The 14,548-nt window shown below is 37.6% G+C and overlaps 1 pseudogene; it reads left to right on the plus strand.

The window, feature by feature from the left end:
- The first annotated feature begins 5,959 nt into the window (after positions 1 to 5,959).
- The window catches only part of LOC121407397, a 31,380-nt pseudogene continuing 22,791 nt past the window's right edge, over positions 5,960 to 14,548 (plus strand).

Raw genomic sequence — 14,548 nt, forward strand, 5'->3', positions numbered from 1 at the left:
TAACCCCGTATCCACAGATTAGCGAAATCATGCACGTAAAAACATTTTTACACTGGTGCCGCTAAAATCTTCTAAGGACATTAAAGGAAATGAAGTTGACACATTGCAAGCTTGTAATTCCATAAAGAGGCAAAATATGCTTTATCTTTTTTTCAGGTAATCGAAGCCAGCTATGCAGTAGAAAACGATTTAAATTCTCGAATGACCGATTATAAAAAGATATGCAGTTCAAGGCTAGAGAGCACAATTATGTAGCCTCCCGCGATTAATATAGACATTTTTTATAGCTAAAAACACTATGAATGAATCTAATTTTTTAAAAAGGCTCTATAATGACATAAACCAAAATTGATAAATACACATTTCCACCATTACTAGGAAAATTCATTTTGATGACTTTGTAAAAACAATTTCAAGACCTGACTACTATTAACAGAATATTATAATTCGGATGAGAAAGGCGAGACTCGAATTTTGGAAAAATTCGAGTTAAAAGCGCTGCCCTTTAAAACTAATGGTAGGATCAATAAATTTGATTGATTTGTAAATAAAATGTCAAGGCCTTTCTACTACTATTAACAAAATATTGTAATTCGGATGAGAAAGCTAGCGAGACTCGAATTTTTCAAAAATTCGAGGCTCGAGTTTCTCATCCGAATTATAATATTTTGTTAATTGTAGTAGATAGGCATTTTTGAAAAATTCGAGTCTCACCTTTCTCATCCGAATCATAATATTTTGTTAATAGTAGTATAGATAGGTCTTGATATTCTATTTACAAATCAATCAAATTTATTGCTCCTACTTATGGTGGAAACGTGTATTTAATGATATTTGTTTATGTCATTATAGAGAGCGTATCAAAAAAAAGTTTACACTTTGAAGAAGCCCTGGCAATTAAAAATATACACCATGAAGGTAATTTTTTCACATGTTATCTTGGGTTTGGGTCTAATGTAAGTAAAAGTTTTGACAGAATGTTACACTTGAGAGAGCACTGTTCATTTTTGTAAAGCTCGCAGAAATCTGTTAGCGCAGAAATGCTTGTTTTCACGCGGTGTCAATGGGAAAGGGCGAAATCAAACTTACCCTGCGAAACATTTCTCTTACATTTCCCTTGCACTTTTGGTCAATTGAAATAAGATGGATACATTCAAGCATTTTGTAACAATTTTCCCACCCAAATTGAAATTTCAACACTTAGTAAGCACAACCTTTACCCCTCTTGTGCCAGCTGGATCTTAGGACATAACTGAATCTGAACAAAAATTTATATTAGACATCTCAAGCGTTTTTTGACTAAGTTTTTATCTTTTAAAGTGGGTTTACATTTCATTTTTTATTAATATTTGTTTCTCCACACTTTTTCCAAGCTTGACAATGATTAACAAAATGAAAGTCAAGCCTAAGCCGTTTCATGTAAATCACAGCTCAGTGTAAAGCAAATATCGTCACGATGGCCTCGATGTGTGGGGGAACGGGGTGGGGCGCAATGAACTCTTTGAAGTGTTTTGGGCAAGGAAACAGGTTAAAAAAGTTTAAAGATATCTTCAAATCAATTTTACAAGCTAAATTTAACGTGTCCTTGATTATTAAGGTCTACTTTTATTCGCGTAACTATTTTAAAGTTCTGCGCAAATCATTTTTCACTAACTTTTCAAAAGTAAGTGGTGCTCACTCAAGCGGAAATATTTTTTCAGAAGTTATATCCTAAATTGCTTAAATGGATCTGTACCAATGTTAAAATGTGGAAAAATGATCGGGATATTACAAATGTATAGTTTTACAAGATTTTTTCCAAGTGTAAACTTTTTTTTGATACGCACTGTAGAGCCTTTTATTAATTAGATTTATTCATAGTGTTTTAGCTATGATTTCTTTATTAATCGCGGGAGGCTACATACTTTCTTGCCTTTAACTGCATATCGTTTTATAATCATCCAATCGAGAATTTAAATCATTTTCTACTACATAGGTAGCTTCGATTACCTGAAAAAAGAGTAAAGCATATTTTGCCTCAATGGAATTACAAGCTTGCAACGTGTCAACTTCATTTCCTTATAGAAGATTTTAGCGGCACCAGAGTAAAAGTGTTTGACGTGCATGATTTCGCTAATCTATTGATAATAGCGGCTTAAATTAAAAGCAATTAAAAGCGAGGGTCTTTAATGACCAATTCTAATGAAATTTTGGAAACTCGGCGAGACTCGAATTTTAGCAACACACAGTAGTAGTATAGTAGTAGTAGTAGTAGTAGTAGTAGTAGTAGTCGTGGTAGTAGTAGTAGTAGTAGTAGTAGTAGTAGTAGTAGTAGTAGTAGTAGTACTTAGTAGTAGTAGTAGTAGTAGTAGTAGTAGTAGTAGTAGTAGTAGTAGTAGTAGTAGTAGTAGTAGTAGTAGTAGTAGTAGTAGTAGTAGTAGTAGTAGTAGTAGTAGTAGTAGTAGTAGTAGTAGTAGTAGTAGTAGTAGTAGTAGTAGTAGTAGTAGTAGTAAGTCAGTTGCGTAACTAGCATGGGGGCACGTCTCAGGGTCTATCAATGTCTTCATTGTTCCTGGTGCTCGCATTGTCTGTTTAACGAGATATATAATCCTGTTGTACTAAAACCTGTTTCAATTCAATATGCACCAAATATTTTTCCTCGCACTTTGAGTTGTTTAAACATTAGCTTCTTTTTCGTGGCCACTTAAAGTGATTGCCCCATTTTAAGGTTGTATCATAAAACATTTCCTGTCTGTGCTTACGTTTACATTATGGGATTGGTGAGATATGTCTGCTCTTCATGAATTTCTAAAATCAGTCCTTAAAATGTCCCTTTTCTGATCTGATTATCAAAAATTTTCAGCTCGCGCTTCGCGCTCGCATCATTTGGTTAGTTAAATACACATGGTCTTAGTGCATTCCTCCCAATAAGCCTTAGAATGCCCTTATCACACCTAAATGTCCAAATTTTCAGCACGCGCTTCGCGCTCGCTATATTTGATTAGTTGCATATGATAATCATGATTATACAATAACTACAAAAAGTGATCCATGTGTTTAGATGTAATTCTAACAAAATCAGTAAGCACTTGGCACTTGCATTAGACGACTATGGTGAGATATGTATACTCTTAATGGATTCCTAAAATATAGTCTCTAAAATGTCCCTTTTTAGGTCTGAATATTAAAAAATTTCAGATCGCACTTCGCGCTCCCATTATTTGGTCGGTGAGATAAATATTCGTTCAATGGCACTGTCCTTAAAATGTTTTTATTAGATCAGTATACCCGGCAACTTAGCGCACTTCGCGCGCTTACTAAGTGACTAAAAACTTTTGCTGGTGCCCCCCCCATAACATGACCCACGGTACGCCACTGGTAGTAGAAGTAGTAGTAGAAGTAGTAGTAGTAGTAGTAGTAGTAGTAGTAGTAGTAGTAGTAGTAGTAGTAGTAGTAGTAGTAGTAGTAGTAGTAGTAGTAGTAGTAGCAGTAGTAGCAGTAGTAGCAGTAGTAGCAGTAGTAGCAGTAGTAGTAGTAGTAGTAGTAGTAGTAGTAGTAGTAGTAGTAGTAGTGAGTATAGTAGTAGTATAGTAGCCTAGTTGCCAACTCTTTCGCTTGGCGGTAGCTCTACCGCTCTTTTTTGTTATTAATGTGGGGATTTTTTTTACCTGATTGCTAAGAAAGCATGCATGCTTGTAAGCAAGCAACCAGAGGACCGACGCGTCGCGACGGCTTAAGGTCCTCTCCGACGGACCTGGTAATGAGGATTAATGCCTTAAAGGGCACTAGTTAGCGCACCAAGTAGGAATCGAACACGAATCACCCGCTCTACCGACTGAGCTATGTTATTACATAAACTCCCGCATAAACTCAGAATTGTTTCATTAATTGTTTATTCATTTGTGAATGATATATCTCCCTTGTAATGAAATAAAGTTTGGTTCTTGACAGAATACATTTGAATAAACCTTATTTAATATAATAAATACCAAAGTCAAAGAACAAGTGGGGATATTACATAATCAGTTTGCTCATTCATGAAGACATGTACTGTTTCACCGCCATAATGCAAATCTTTAATGTGCATAACTTTGTTATTCCTTGACTACCGATTTATATCAAATTTCCAGTGTTTTGTTTGTCTGATATATCTTAATCTGTTCAAATTATATCATTTTCAGTCTGGATTACCCGTTTTAGTAAGGACCACCCCCTCAAAAAACAATAATCAGATCCCGGGAATCAGATAACGGCCCATTGGGAAAATGGATGGAAATATTTTTACGACACCCAATGGCGAAAGCTGGATCCGTCTCTTCATGATGTGTAAAGTGTTTGCCTGTATTCTTTATTGAGTAACTTTATATATTTTCCCCTGTGATAAAATAACATTATATTTGAGATATTATTTAGGGTGGGGAAACATGGCAAAATGTTTGTAAAGCTGTGTATACCATGGTCACATTTGTTCTGCTGTCCAACTACATATAGGCGGTTTGAATAAAAATTAATAAAACGGCTGTTTTCGATTCGCCGTACGGCCGCCGTAGAGCAAATGTGACCAAGGTAGGCCTATACTCTGAGTTAAGATGCGCATACATTCGTAATTCCGAAGCTTCGTTATTCCGAAGGTTCGGTTATTCCGAAGGTTCGTATTTCCGAAGGTTAGTAATTCCGAAGGTGTTCGGAAAGCCGAAAACGAAATGATTAACGAACATTATTTCGTTTTCGGACTACCGAACCTTCGGAACAACGAACCTTATTTCGTTTTCGGATTATCGAACCATCGGAATAATGCCACAAATGTTCGGATTAACGAACCCTTTTACGTTTTCGGATTAACGAACATCGATAGGCAATTTTACATGTTTTGGAATTACGAACCTTTGGAATTACGAAGTGTAACCGTTAAGATGTCTGTTCTGTCCCATTTCATAAACACTTGTTTCAATAATAAATGCACATAACAACTTTATACTACAATATATCATTCTATCAAATTGATTGATTTCAGTAGTTTCAAATTGTTATTGCATATTTTCTTATCATAACAATTTTCATGAAAGGAGCCCCAGGTCCTCTTCAAAAATCCATGGACGAGAAAGGCATCCTCCCATGTTGATCGTGGCGGCCCCCAGTCCAGCAAAATCTGACAATAAATCTGAATTCTTTCAACATGAGGGGCTATTTTTCTTCAGCTTCCTGTTGAGGGATCCAAACATGGATCAAATGTATTTGTTTATTCATCTATCTACAGTATCTATCTATCTATCTTTCTATCTATCTATTAATTCATTTATCTATTATTTATTATATATTATTTTTTCGGGGACGCAGTAGACAAAGACACTCGAGGCCTGTATATTTTTGTTTCATGTACCGGGGATGCAAGGTCAGCAATTAATTATTTTTCCGTATCAGGATATACCCCTGGAAAATTACCCCCGCCGGACAATGTCCTTACATTTTATTAATGAACACACTATAAATGCATTGTCATAATAGAGGATTTTTGGGCGAGCGGCCAAAAACCGAACAATGGCTTATATCCTGGCTTCAACCCCCGGGCTGGAACAAAGCAAAATCGTTCATAAATCATAAGGAAATGAGGCAAAAAAATAAATAAAAAGAAAGAAAAAACAGCACTATCAACAATTACAAATCTCGAACAAATTTTCTAAGCTCTAGCTACCCGAGAAATCCCTTCACATCATTCAAATCGCCATATTATTACCATGATTACTAGTATGTTATTTGTTAAAAGACTTATATCTACGTCCATATCATAGAGATATACTTCCATGTTTCTCATCTACTTTTGTATATGGGAGTAGATCTTTTATTTTCATTTCACCCCGATCTAAAGATAGATCTAAAGATATATCATAGAGATGTATACTCATAGTCATAGAGATAATACTACAGTAGATCTCAACTAAACTTCTTTAGTTTCTAACACTAGCTGGCGCTAAACTTCTTTGCAGAATCGAATGCAGATGACGATTCGGTTCGAGTGGAGATCTCAGTGGGTCGGAGAACTTTCAAATCTTCCCAGGCGTAAGGTAAGAATCATTTATAAATTTTTTCATATTAATAATTTTTAATTTCTTTGCCTATTTTTCCGCCTACGAGGGTGTGTCTGTACGAGTGTATGCAGTCTGATACGACGTTTCAAACCAGTAACCAGACGGCAGATTGCAGAAAACAACGGACTTTGTTCGCGCTCCCGAACGGCCGCGGGCCGGGTGAGCGAATTAGAGCGTAGGCCTACCGGTGAATGAAGTTGATAGGCCTAGCCTAACTCAGTAACTGTATTTAACTTAGTGTAGACAACTGTGCTGTAAATATTTGGTCAAATAAATATGGAGTGAAATTTAGTCGGCCAAATCGTGTTTTTGGGAACCACTCGTAGATTTGTGTACGTGCACTTGTGACTTTGTTGTGTACAAAGTGAATGGAGGTGGAAATCATGGAAATGGGGAACCGTGCGTGTGACTGAATTAATTAAGCACTGCTGTATTAAGTGAACGGTGGTTCCCAATATCACGATAATGCCATTTAGTCTTGGCAGCTTGATGGTAGACTGGATCAGTTGGCATTATCGTGATATTGGAAACCACCGTTCCCCGGGCCGGGGGGGGGGGGGGGGCACTCAGTATAATGCATAGTGGGTACAGTATGTGCTGTGGAGGGGACCCCCATTTTTACACTCAAAAATCCGTTCCGAGGCATAGCATTTTCTTCTTATCGAGAAAAAAGAAGAGAGAAATCTGCTCCAAAGCTTCGCATATTTTTGGTTACGCCGCTCCGATCGCATCGATCTGCAACAATGAGCTATAATTTTGGTGAAAAGCGGCCGCAGAGCTCACCCGGGGGAGGCCGCGCTAGCTGCATCATGCACGCATGACCGTTCTATAGGGATGCATACACACTCACGCTGGCGATCCGTTCCAAGGACCCCCGTTTTCACAAACACTTGTCGTTCCGAAGCCCGTTCCGAGGACCCTCCTTTTTACAATAAGCTCGCTCCAAGGCCCCCGTTTTTTGTCTCGCCGGCGGCACATCCCCACCACTTTTTTTGGTCGAGTGCCCCCCGCCCTGGCCCACCGTTCACTTCATACAGCAATGCTTTATTCAGTCACACACAGTTGCCCATTTCCACATCCATTCACTTTTATGGCAGTGAGTCCAAACTTTGCGCATGTCCATACTTCGAGGACGGTCATTATCTAAAAAACCTAGCCAATATCCTCAAAATCTGACATCAACGTGAAAGGCGACCCAAAATTACCCTTTGCTGAAAGTTTCTTTAGGATGAGTTCAGTATTCATGAAAATATTGGCAAAAGATCGGCAAATTTGTCACCGCTAGCGCCTGTTTTGAAGAAATCAACAAGCATCAAGATATCACCATTTTGCAAGCAGAAATCATCAAAAATGTGAGTTAAATGTGTCACTAACCGATTCTATAGCATTTTGCCATCAATATGATATAAATATTTCACTTTTTGAGCTTGAGTTTTTGTTTAAATCTCCACAAAAGCTTTGGTGCGCGAAGTTAGGTCACACTTTTTCTGAACGGTTTTCCAGCACAGCCCGTATTCGCCGATCAGAATAGAATTTTGAGATCGCAAACCTACTTTACATTTTCGTCCATGATTTTATAGTCTACAATCTTGCCGTCAATGTGGTAACTATTTCTTGAATTGGTTTTGTATAAATTATGAATATTTTGTGAAAAAAATTAAGCCTGATGAATATTTTTGAAAAGTACACGAAGTTTGGACACCCCATCATACACAAGTGCGCGTACACAAATCTACGAGTGGTTCCCAAAACCACGATTTGGCCGATCAGTTTATTTGATACTAAACTATGAGTGAGAAAGAAAGTAAGAAAGTAAGAAACTAAAGTTAGGCTTATAAATGTTAAAAGTTAGCGTATTAAATTCAACTTACTTCAGACAGCACCGAGAGTCTGACTCTGAATGAGACTGAGTGAGAGAGATGATCATGATGCCTGGTTGATGCCTTAATTTTTCTTAAAGGGGTACTGAAAAGTAGTTAATTGTCCAGGTTTTTTGAGTTCATTGATGAGTGGGGTGCATACTATAGTATTTGCTGTTTTTTTTTGTATTAAAAACAAAAAGTTTCTGACTGGGCCTGGTGTTCTGACATCATGTCATCACTCGGGGGACCGGGGGCCACTTCCATTGACAAGTGGATACCATACGTGACCACTGGGTCTTGAAAAGCACCCTAAACACATATTTTTCATATTCTGAAAATGCACCCCTTAATAAGTATTGGCGTGTGAAACCCTACCCTTAAAGGACAAGTCCACCCCAACAAAAACTTGATTTTAATAAAAAGAGAAAAATTCAACAAGCATAACACTGAAAATTTCATCAAAATCGGATACATGTAAAATAAGAAAGGTATGACATTTCAAAATTTCGCTTCATTTCACAAAAACATATGAACAAGCCAGCTACATCCAAATGAGAGAGTCGATGATGTCATTTACTCACTATTTCTTTTGTTTTTTATTGTTTGAAATATGAAATTTTTTTATTTTCTCGTCATTGTCATGTGAAATGAAGCTTTTGTCCTCCCTGAACACGTGGAATTCCATTATTTTAACATTTTGTGCTTCAGGCAAGGAGGTCCTAATCGTCAAATTCGTAAAAATTGAAATATTGTATAATTCAAACAATAAAAAACAAAAGAAATAGTGAGTGAGTGACATCATCAACTCTCTCATTTGGATGTAACTGGCTCGTTCATATAACTATTTAGTTAAAAATAAGCGAAACTTTGAAATGTCATAACTTTCTTATTTTACATCCGATTTTGATGAAATCTTCAGCATTGTGCTTGTCTGATTTTTCTCTATTGATTCAAATCAATATTTTTCTGAGGTCGACTTGACCTTTAACAAGTATTGGAAACAAATACTATTGGCTAGTGTTTACAGAACTGATCCCGTAAACAAGTACAGCGATAGTATTATTGTCTGTCGGTCGTCGTTTTTACCTGTAGACACCATTATTTTGGTTTATACGGCCCCACCTTCCGCACCTCGCGCAAATCGGACTCTAAACACGTAGTGTTTGGGCAAAAGTGTTAAGACATCCTTTATAAAACATTTTGATTTTATCATCCCCGCATATTTGACCCTAGACACACATATTTTTCCTAGCGAAATAGATACCCTTTTTTCAATATTTTTGTGTTTTTGACACCCTTATCACGTTACGTATGTAATGTGCCCTATCTTTAAGACATCCTTTTTACATGTTTTTTTTGGTCGCGCAGGGTATCCACTCGTCAATGTAAGTGGCTCTCCCAGGTGTCATCATTGATGAGGGAGGTCCTTACAAGATGGCTGGCAGCCGTCTGTTTCGAGAATATCTTTTTACATTTAAAAAAAAAATTAGGGGTGAACAATGACCAATTTTTGTCTTTATTTTATAAAAAAATATGTAAAAATAACTGGACCAAAATAAAGATTACTATTCCGTTTTGGCCTGAAATGCTCCAAAACGGGGAAAAATAAACTTAAAAGGAAAAAAAGTGACTTTGGGGGGAGTTGCGGCTGTTGCGCTACTCCTACTTCCCTAGTTTATACAAACTTAATAATTAATATGGCCATTGAGTCCCTGTAGAGATCGAGTACCAGATAATAGAACTTTGGTCTTTGTAATTGTTGAGTGGAGCCAATGGAGTTCAGTGGAACAACACCAATTGATTTAACAGAGACTGAAGCTATTAGTCTAGATCTAGGCCCTTTCTATTTACTATTAAAAAAAAATCTTTTGGGGCCTAATCAGATGATTGTCAGGTACGATTAAGGTGATAAATTAAGGTAATTTGTTGAATTACCATCATAACTTTGAAAGTATGTTGGTCTAGTTCATAAACTTGGACATAAGAGTAATCAAGTATCACTGAACATCCTGTGCGCATTTTAGGTCACATGACCAGGGTCAAAGGTCAATGAACTTTGGCCATAATGGGGGTATCTGTTGAATTACCATCATAATTTTGCAAGTTTATTGATCTGACTTTTGAAACTTGGACATAAGAGTAATCAAGTATCTCTGAATATCCTGTGCAAGTTTCAGGTCACATGATCAAGGTCAAAGGTCATGTGAGATCAATGAACTTTAGCCGATTGGGGGTATTGGTTGAATTACCATCCTATCTCTGTAAGTGTATTGGTCTAATTAATAAAACGTGGAAATAAGAGTAACCAAGTATCACTGAACATCTTGTGTGAGTTATAGTAGTTTTCAAAGTCAGCACTGCTGCTATGTTGAATTGCGTGATGCAGGTGAGACGGCCAGAGGCATTCCACTTGTTATAGACGTTTTATTGTTTCTTCCTCTCCATCCGTCTTTTTTTATAATATATGGCAAAAAGTGACCAAATAAATAACTCATGAGCATTTATGATAAATATTTTAATTAATCAAAATTAAAGATGCATTTGAAGTGTATTTTCACAGGAAATTCCAAAGAAATTGTTGTTTTATCATTGTTAGTAGAGAGATAGGTAGATGAAAAATAAAGCTGGAAAATAAAAGAAAATTACAGTAAATTCTGCCAGACGATAGCTATATGCCTGTATATATTCTTTTTGACGTTTGCGTCTGCCCCTGCGTCTGCTAGAAAAAGTGCAGCCATCGTCATCCCCAACTTAACCTCTCTCCTTAACTCTTTGCCCGCCAGGTACACTATCCCCCCTGCGCCACATTAATTTTGGGGTGCCATATGCATTGTGTGTGGACTGTGACTTGAGTCGTCGTTGGCAGTCCGCTGTATGTGCCGCGAGTCGTCCGTGGCGGGCAAAGAGTTAATGCAGTGTTAAATATTCGTGTTATCTTTGAACAAAATTTTAACTAACACCATTTTCAGAATACCAAATTTCGTGTTATCTTCCTCCTTAACACCGCGTATGGGGGTTGCGCTTTGCGCACTGTGTATTTCTTGACCTGCGCGGTGTTAATGTACCACTTGGGCCACATGTTTTTCATGCTAACACGATTTTCAGAATGCCGCCCCAGAGCTAAAATTCTGGGGTGCCTGCTTAATTTTCACTGCCCCCTAAATACGCTCGGTGCCCAGTTGGTCACTGGCCTGGCGCCGACATAATTGAGCGGATGCTGTCAAACGATTTCAGTCAAAAATTTAATTCATTGGATCAACGGCTGTCGAGCGGTCATCGGCTGGATGCTGGCCAGTCAGAGATCGGCCAGGCGAATACCTACAAATAGGCTGGTGGGAGACTGCCCAGGAATTGGTGGGTTGCCAGCCAATCACTGCTCGAACGCAAAAGTTCCCCGAGTTGACCCAGATTTGGCCTTGAGTAAAGGGTAATCGACTGGGCACTGCTCGGCCACCACTTAATATTTTTACACCCGCTCAACTTCTACAAACATCGTTCGGCAATGCCTAAATTCCAGCGGCTTCCGAGCAGGGTACTAATCGGTCGGTCGCCGTTCTGAGTTGTGACTGAAGCCTTATTTAGTTCTGTACTTCGGCCTTTAATAAAAAAGAGCAGCTTCATTGAGTTTCATAAACCCAATTATGCAGCTAATAGCAGCATAATTTGGTCGTAAAATTGGAGGAGGACCAGAGTTATCGGCATTATTTTGATGCTGCTATTATCCGCATAATAGCAGCATCGGGACAAGATTTTGAGTTTATGAATGCATTTCCAAATAATGCGGATAATTGCCATGGTGCGGTCACAAGGTCACCCTTTTCCAACACAACCGCATTGGAGGGGCGTGTTCAGTTGTCATGACGATTATCCGCCTTTTTCAGGACGGGCGCTCGTAAAAATAATGCGGCTTATTTTCAGAGTTTGTGAACGCAATTTTTATTGAATTATCCGCATTACTCTTAGGTGGCTAATTGGAGGATGTGTGTATGAAAAGGGTATGAGATGCACCATAAATTGTTCAGAGTTTACACTCTCCAAATGCCAAGTTGGCTGAGTTACATACGTCAATTGTAAAAATCTTCACAAAGCAATATAAAAGCAGGGCTTGACATTAGCAGTGGCCCGATGGCCCGGGGCAACCTAAATTGAGAGTCTGGCCACCAAATTTCTGTAAAAGCTCTCACTTGGTGGCCCGGTTACCAATTTTTTGATAAATTGTTTTCTATTGTTTTAGGGCGACCAAATTTGCTTTGCGAGCCACCAAAAATATGAAATTTCTGATTTTGGTGAACCGATCGGGCCACCAAGCAAAAAAGTTAGTGTGGAGCCTTGATAAAAGACATATATGTTTTGGGCTAGTAAATGATTTACACTTCCATTATAAAGATTGTTGGCACAATAGTAGTGAGTCATTGTACAGACCAATAACATAAAACTTTGAAGTAGATTTACAAAGATATCAATATAACCAGCATTTACCTACATGTACACGTACAAGGTACCTGAGACTGAGAGCAAGGGGCAGTTCACCTCAAGTTGTATTAAACAATCCCTCATAAAAAGATGAAATAAAAAGAGTCTAGTTATAATATTAAATGCAGATCCATTGATGACCACAAATTATTTGTGTCTGATGAACTATTCTTGTGGTTAATGAGATCCCCTCCTGGTTTAACATCACAGGAATTATTTTCTTTAATGAAATGTAAGTAATTAGGAACTTTGCAATTAGTGTCAGTACTAACAAAGAGAATGTACAAATAGATTCATTTAATGTTAGGATTTTAACTTAATAAGTTTTTATGGAATATTATGTAAATCATTCAGATACAAATGGGCACTTATCTTATGCATGCCCCATTCATGTATAAAACATTGCATGATTGCCTGATTTTGGCAATTTATAACAGCACCCAATTTTCCTGAAAATTATGGTGCTGTTTTAATTAAATATGGTAATTTTGGCACCCTTTTCACTGTTCTTGCATACATCAAACCTTTTAGGATCGAGACCCCATCACACTTATTCCGATGAAGCAGAATCAGCCGGAATTATATGACTACTGATCTACCATAAACTGGTCAAGTTTTCATGGGTGTCGATCACGGGGGGGATGGGGGGGATATATCCCCCCAATATTTCAAGTGGGGGGGATGGCCTGTATTATCATCCCCCCCAATAATTTAGGGTAGAAAAATTATAATAATGATGATGAAAAAATGAAAAGTTTGATCATGATGATTTTAGTATGCCATCAATCAATTTGTTTCCCTCGCAATTTGTGTATATTGTTATTAAATAAAAACAATCTTTTTCAGGACTATTAAACAGATGGGTGGAGGTTCAAGATGAAAAAGAATGAAATGTTCATGTATCTGATATTTTTTAACACATGACATAAAAGGACCCCAACGAAAATCAACTTTTGTTGATTGGGTGTTCCATCCCACCAGTGGTGAATAAATTAATTTAGATATCATTAACTCAAAAAGGGTGGAAAAATAAACGGGAGTAAAAGGGTGGCAAGATAAATAAAGGAATGACGGTAAGCCCGATGGCGCACGAGAAGCCACACAGGTTGTAATTTGTGCTAGTCTTAATTGGTCCGAATCTGCATTTTATCATCATGCATTAAGAAGAATAAAGATATTGCCAGTCAGGTTAGATTTAAGAGAGAAGTTGTATACACAGAGGCGTCGATCCTGGGTGGGGGGGGGGACAGGGGGCGATCGCCCCACCAATGAAAATATTGGGGGGCAAACATATCGTTTTGCCCCCCCCAAAAAAAAAAAATTCCGCATGTGCAACTAGAAAATAAAATAAGATTGTAATGCTACACTGAAATCAGCAAGCGAGATTGAGATACCAACTCGATCTTGATTTAAAATCATGCTCAAAATGTCTGCTTTTCAGATTGGAATATAAAATTTTTCAGCTCGCGCTTCGCGCTCGCATCATGTACCAAAACCCCATACTTTTCATGATTATATAGGTGAATATAATGTCCCGTTTTCAATTCTAAACCTCAAAAGAACTTTGATTTTGCAATAATCTTTTGTTGGATATATATCTTCCATTAAAATGTCCTTTTTTCCAGATCAAAATATCAAAATTTTCAGCTCGCGCTCGCATCTAGGCCTATTGTTCTTCTAGATACCCATCTTAATCATTGGTACCAAAAATGCTTAGAATATCAAGCTTTCAGGTCAGAATATAGAGAAATTTCAGCTCGCTCTCTAGTGAGATACATGTATCGACCCTCCTCATGAGTTACTACAAACAAACGTAAACAGGTACATTTTTCCTGTTTTCATGACATACTAAAAAAAATTAGCTCGCGCTTCGCGCTCGCATTGTTGGTGAAGGTGAGATATGTGTCTTTTTCTCATGAGTTATATATATATATATATATATATATATTGTGATCGAGCGCCTTTGGAACGTTGATTCATAATTTTGCCCCCCCCCCATCTGAAAAATGGATCGACGCCCCTGTGTATACATCATGCTCAATAAACAGATCCCTATGTACATGGTCCAGTCAATTTTTGTCATTTTTTTTCTCGGTATGAGTTTAGAATAGGGTTACTTGTAACACAAATTGAATTTTCAAAAAAATT

This window comes from Lytechinus variegatus, chromosome 2, assembly GCF_018143015.1.
Source record: "Lytechinus variegatus isolate NC3 chromosome 2, Lvar_3.0, whole genome shotgun sequence".
Lineage (NCBI taxonomy): Eukaryota > Metazoa > Echinodermata > Echinoidea > Temnopleuroida > Toxopneustidae > Lytechinus > Lytechinus variegatus.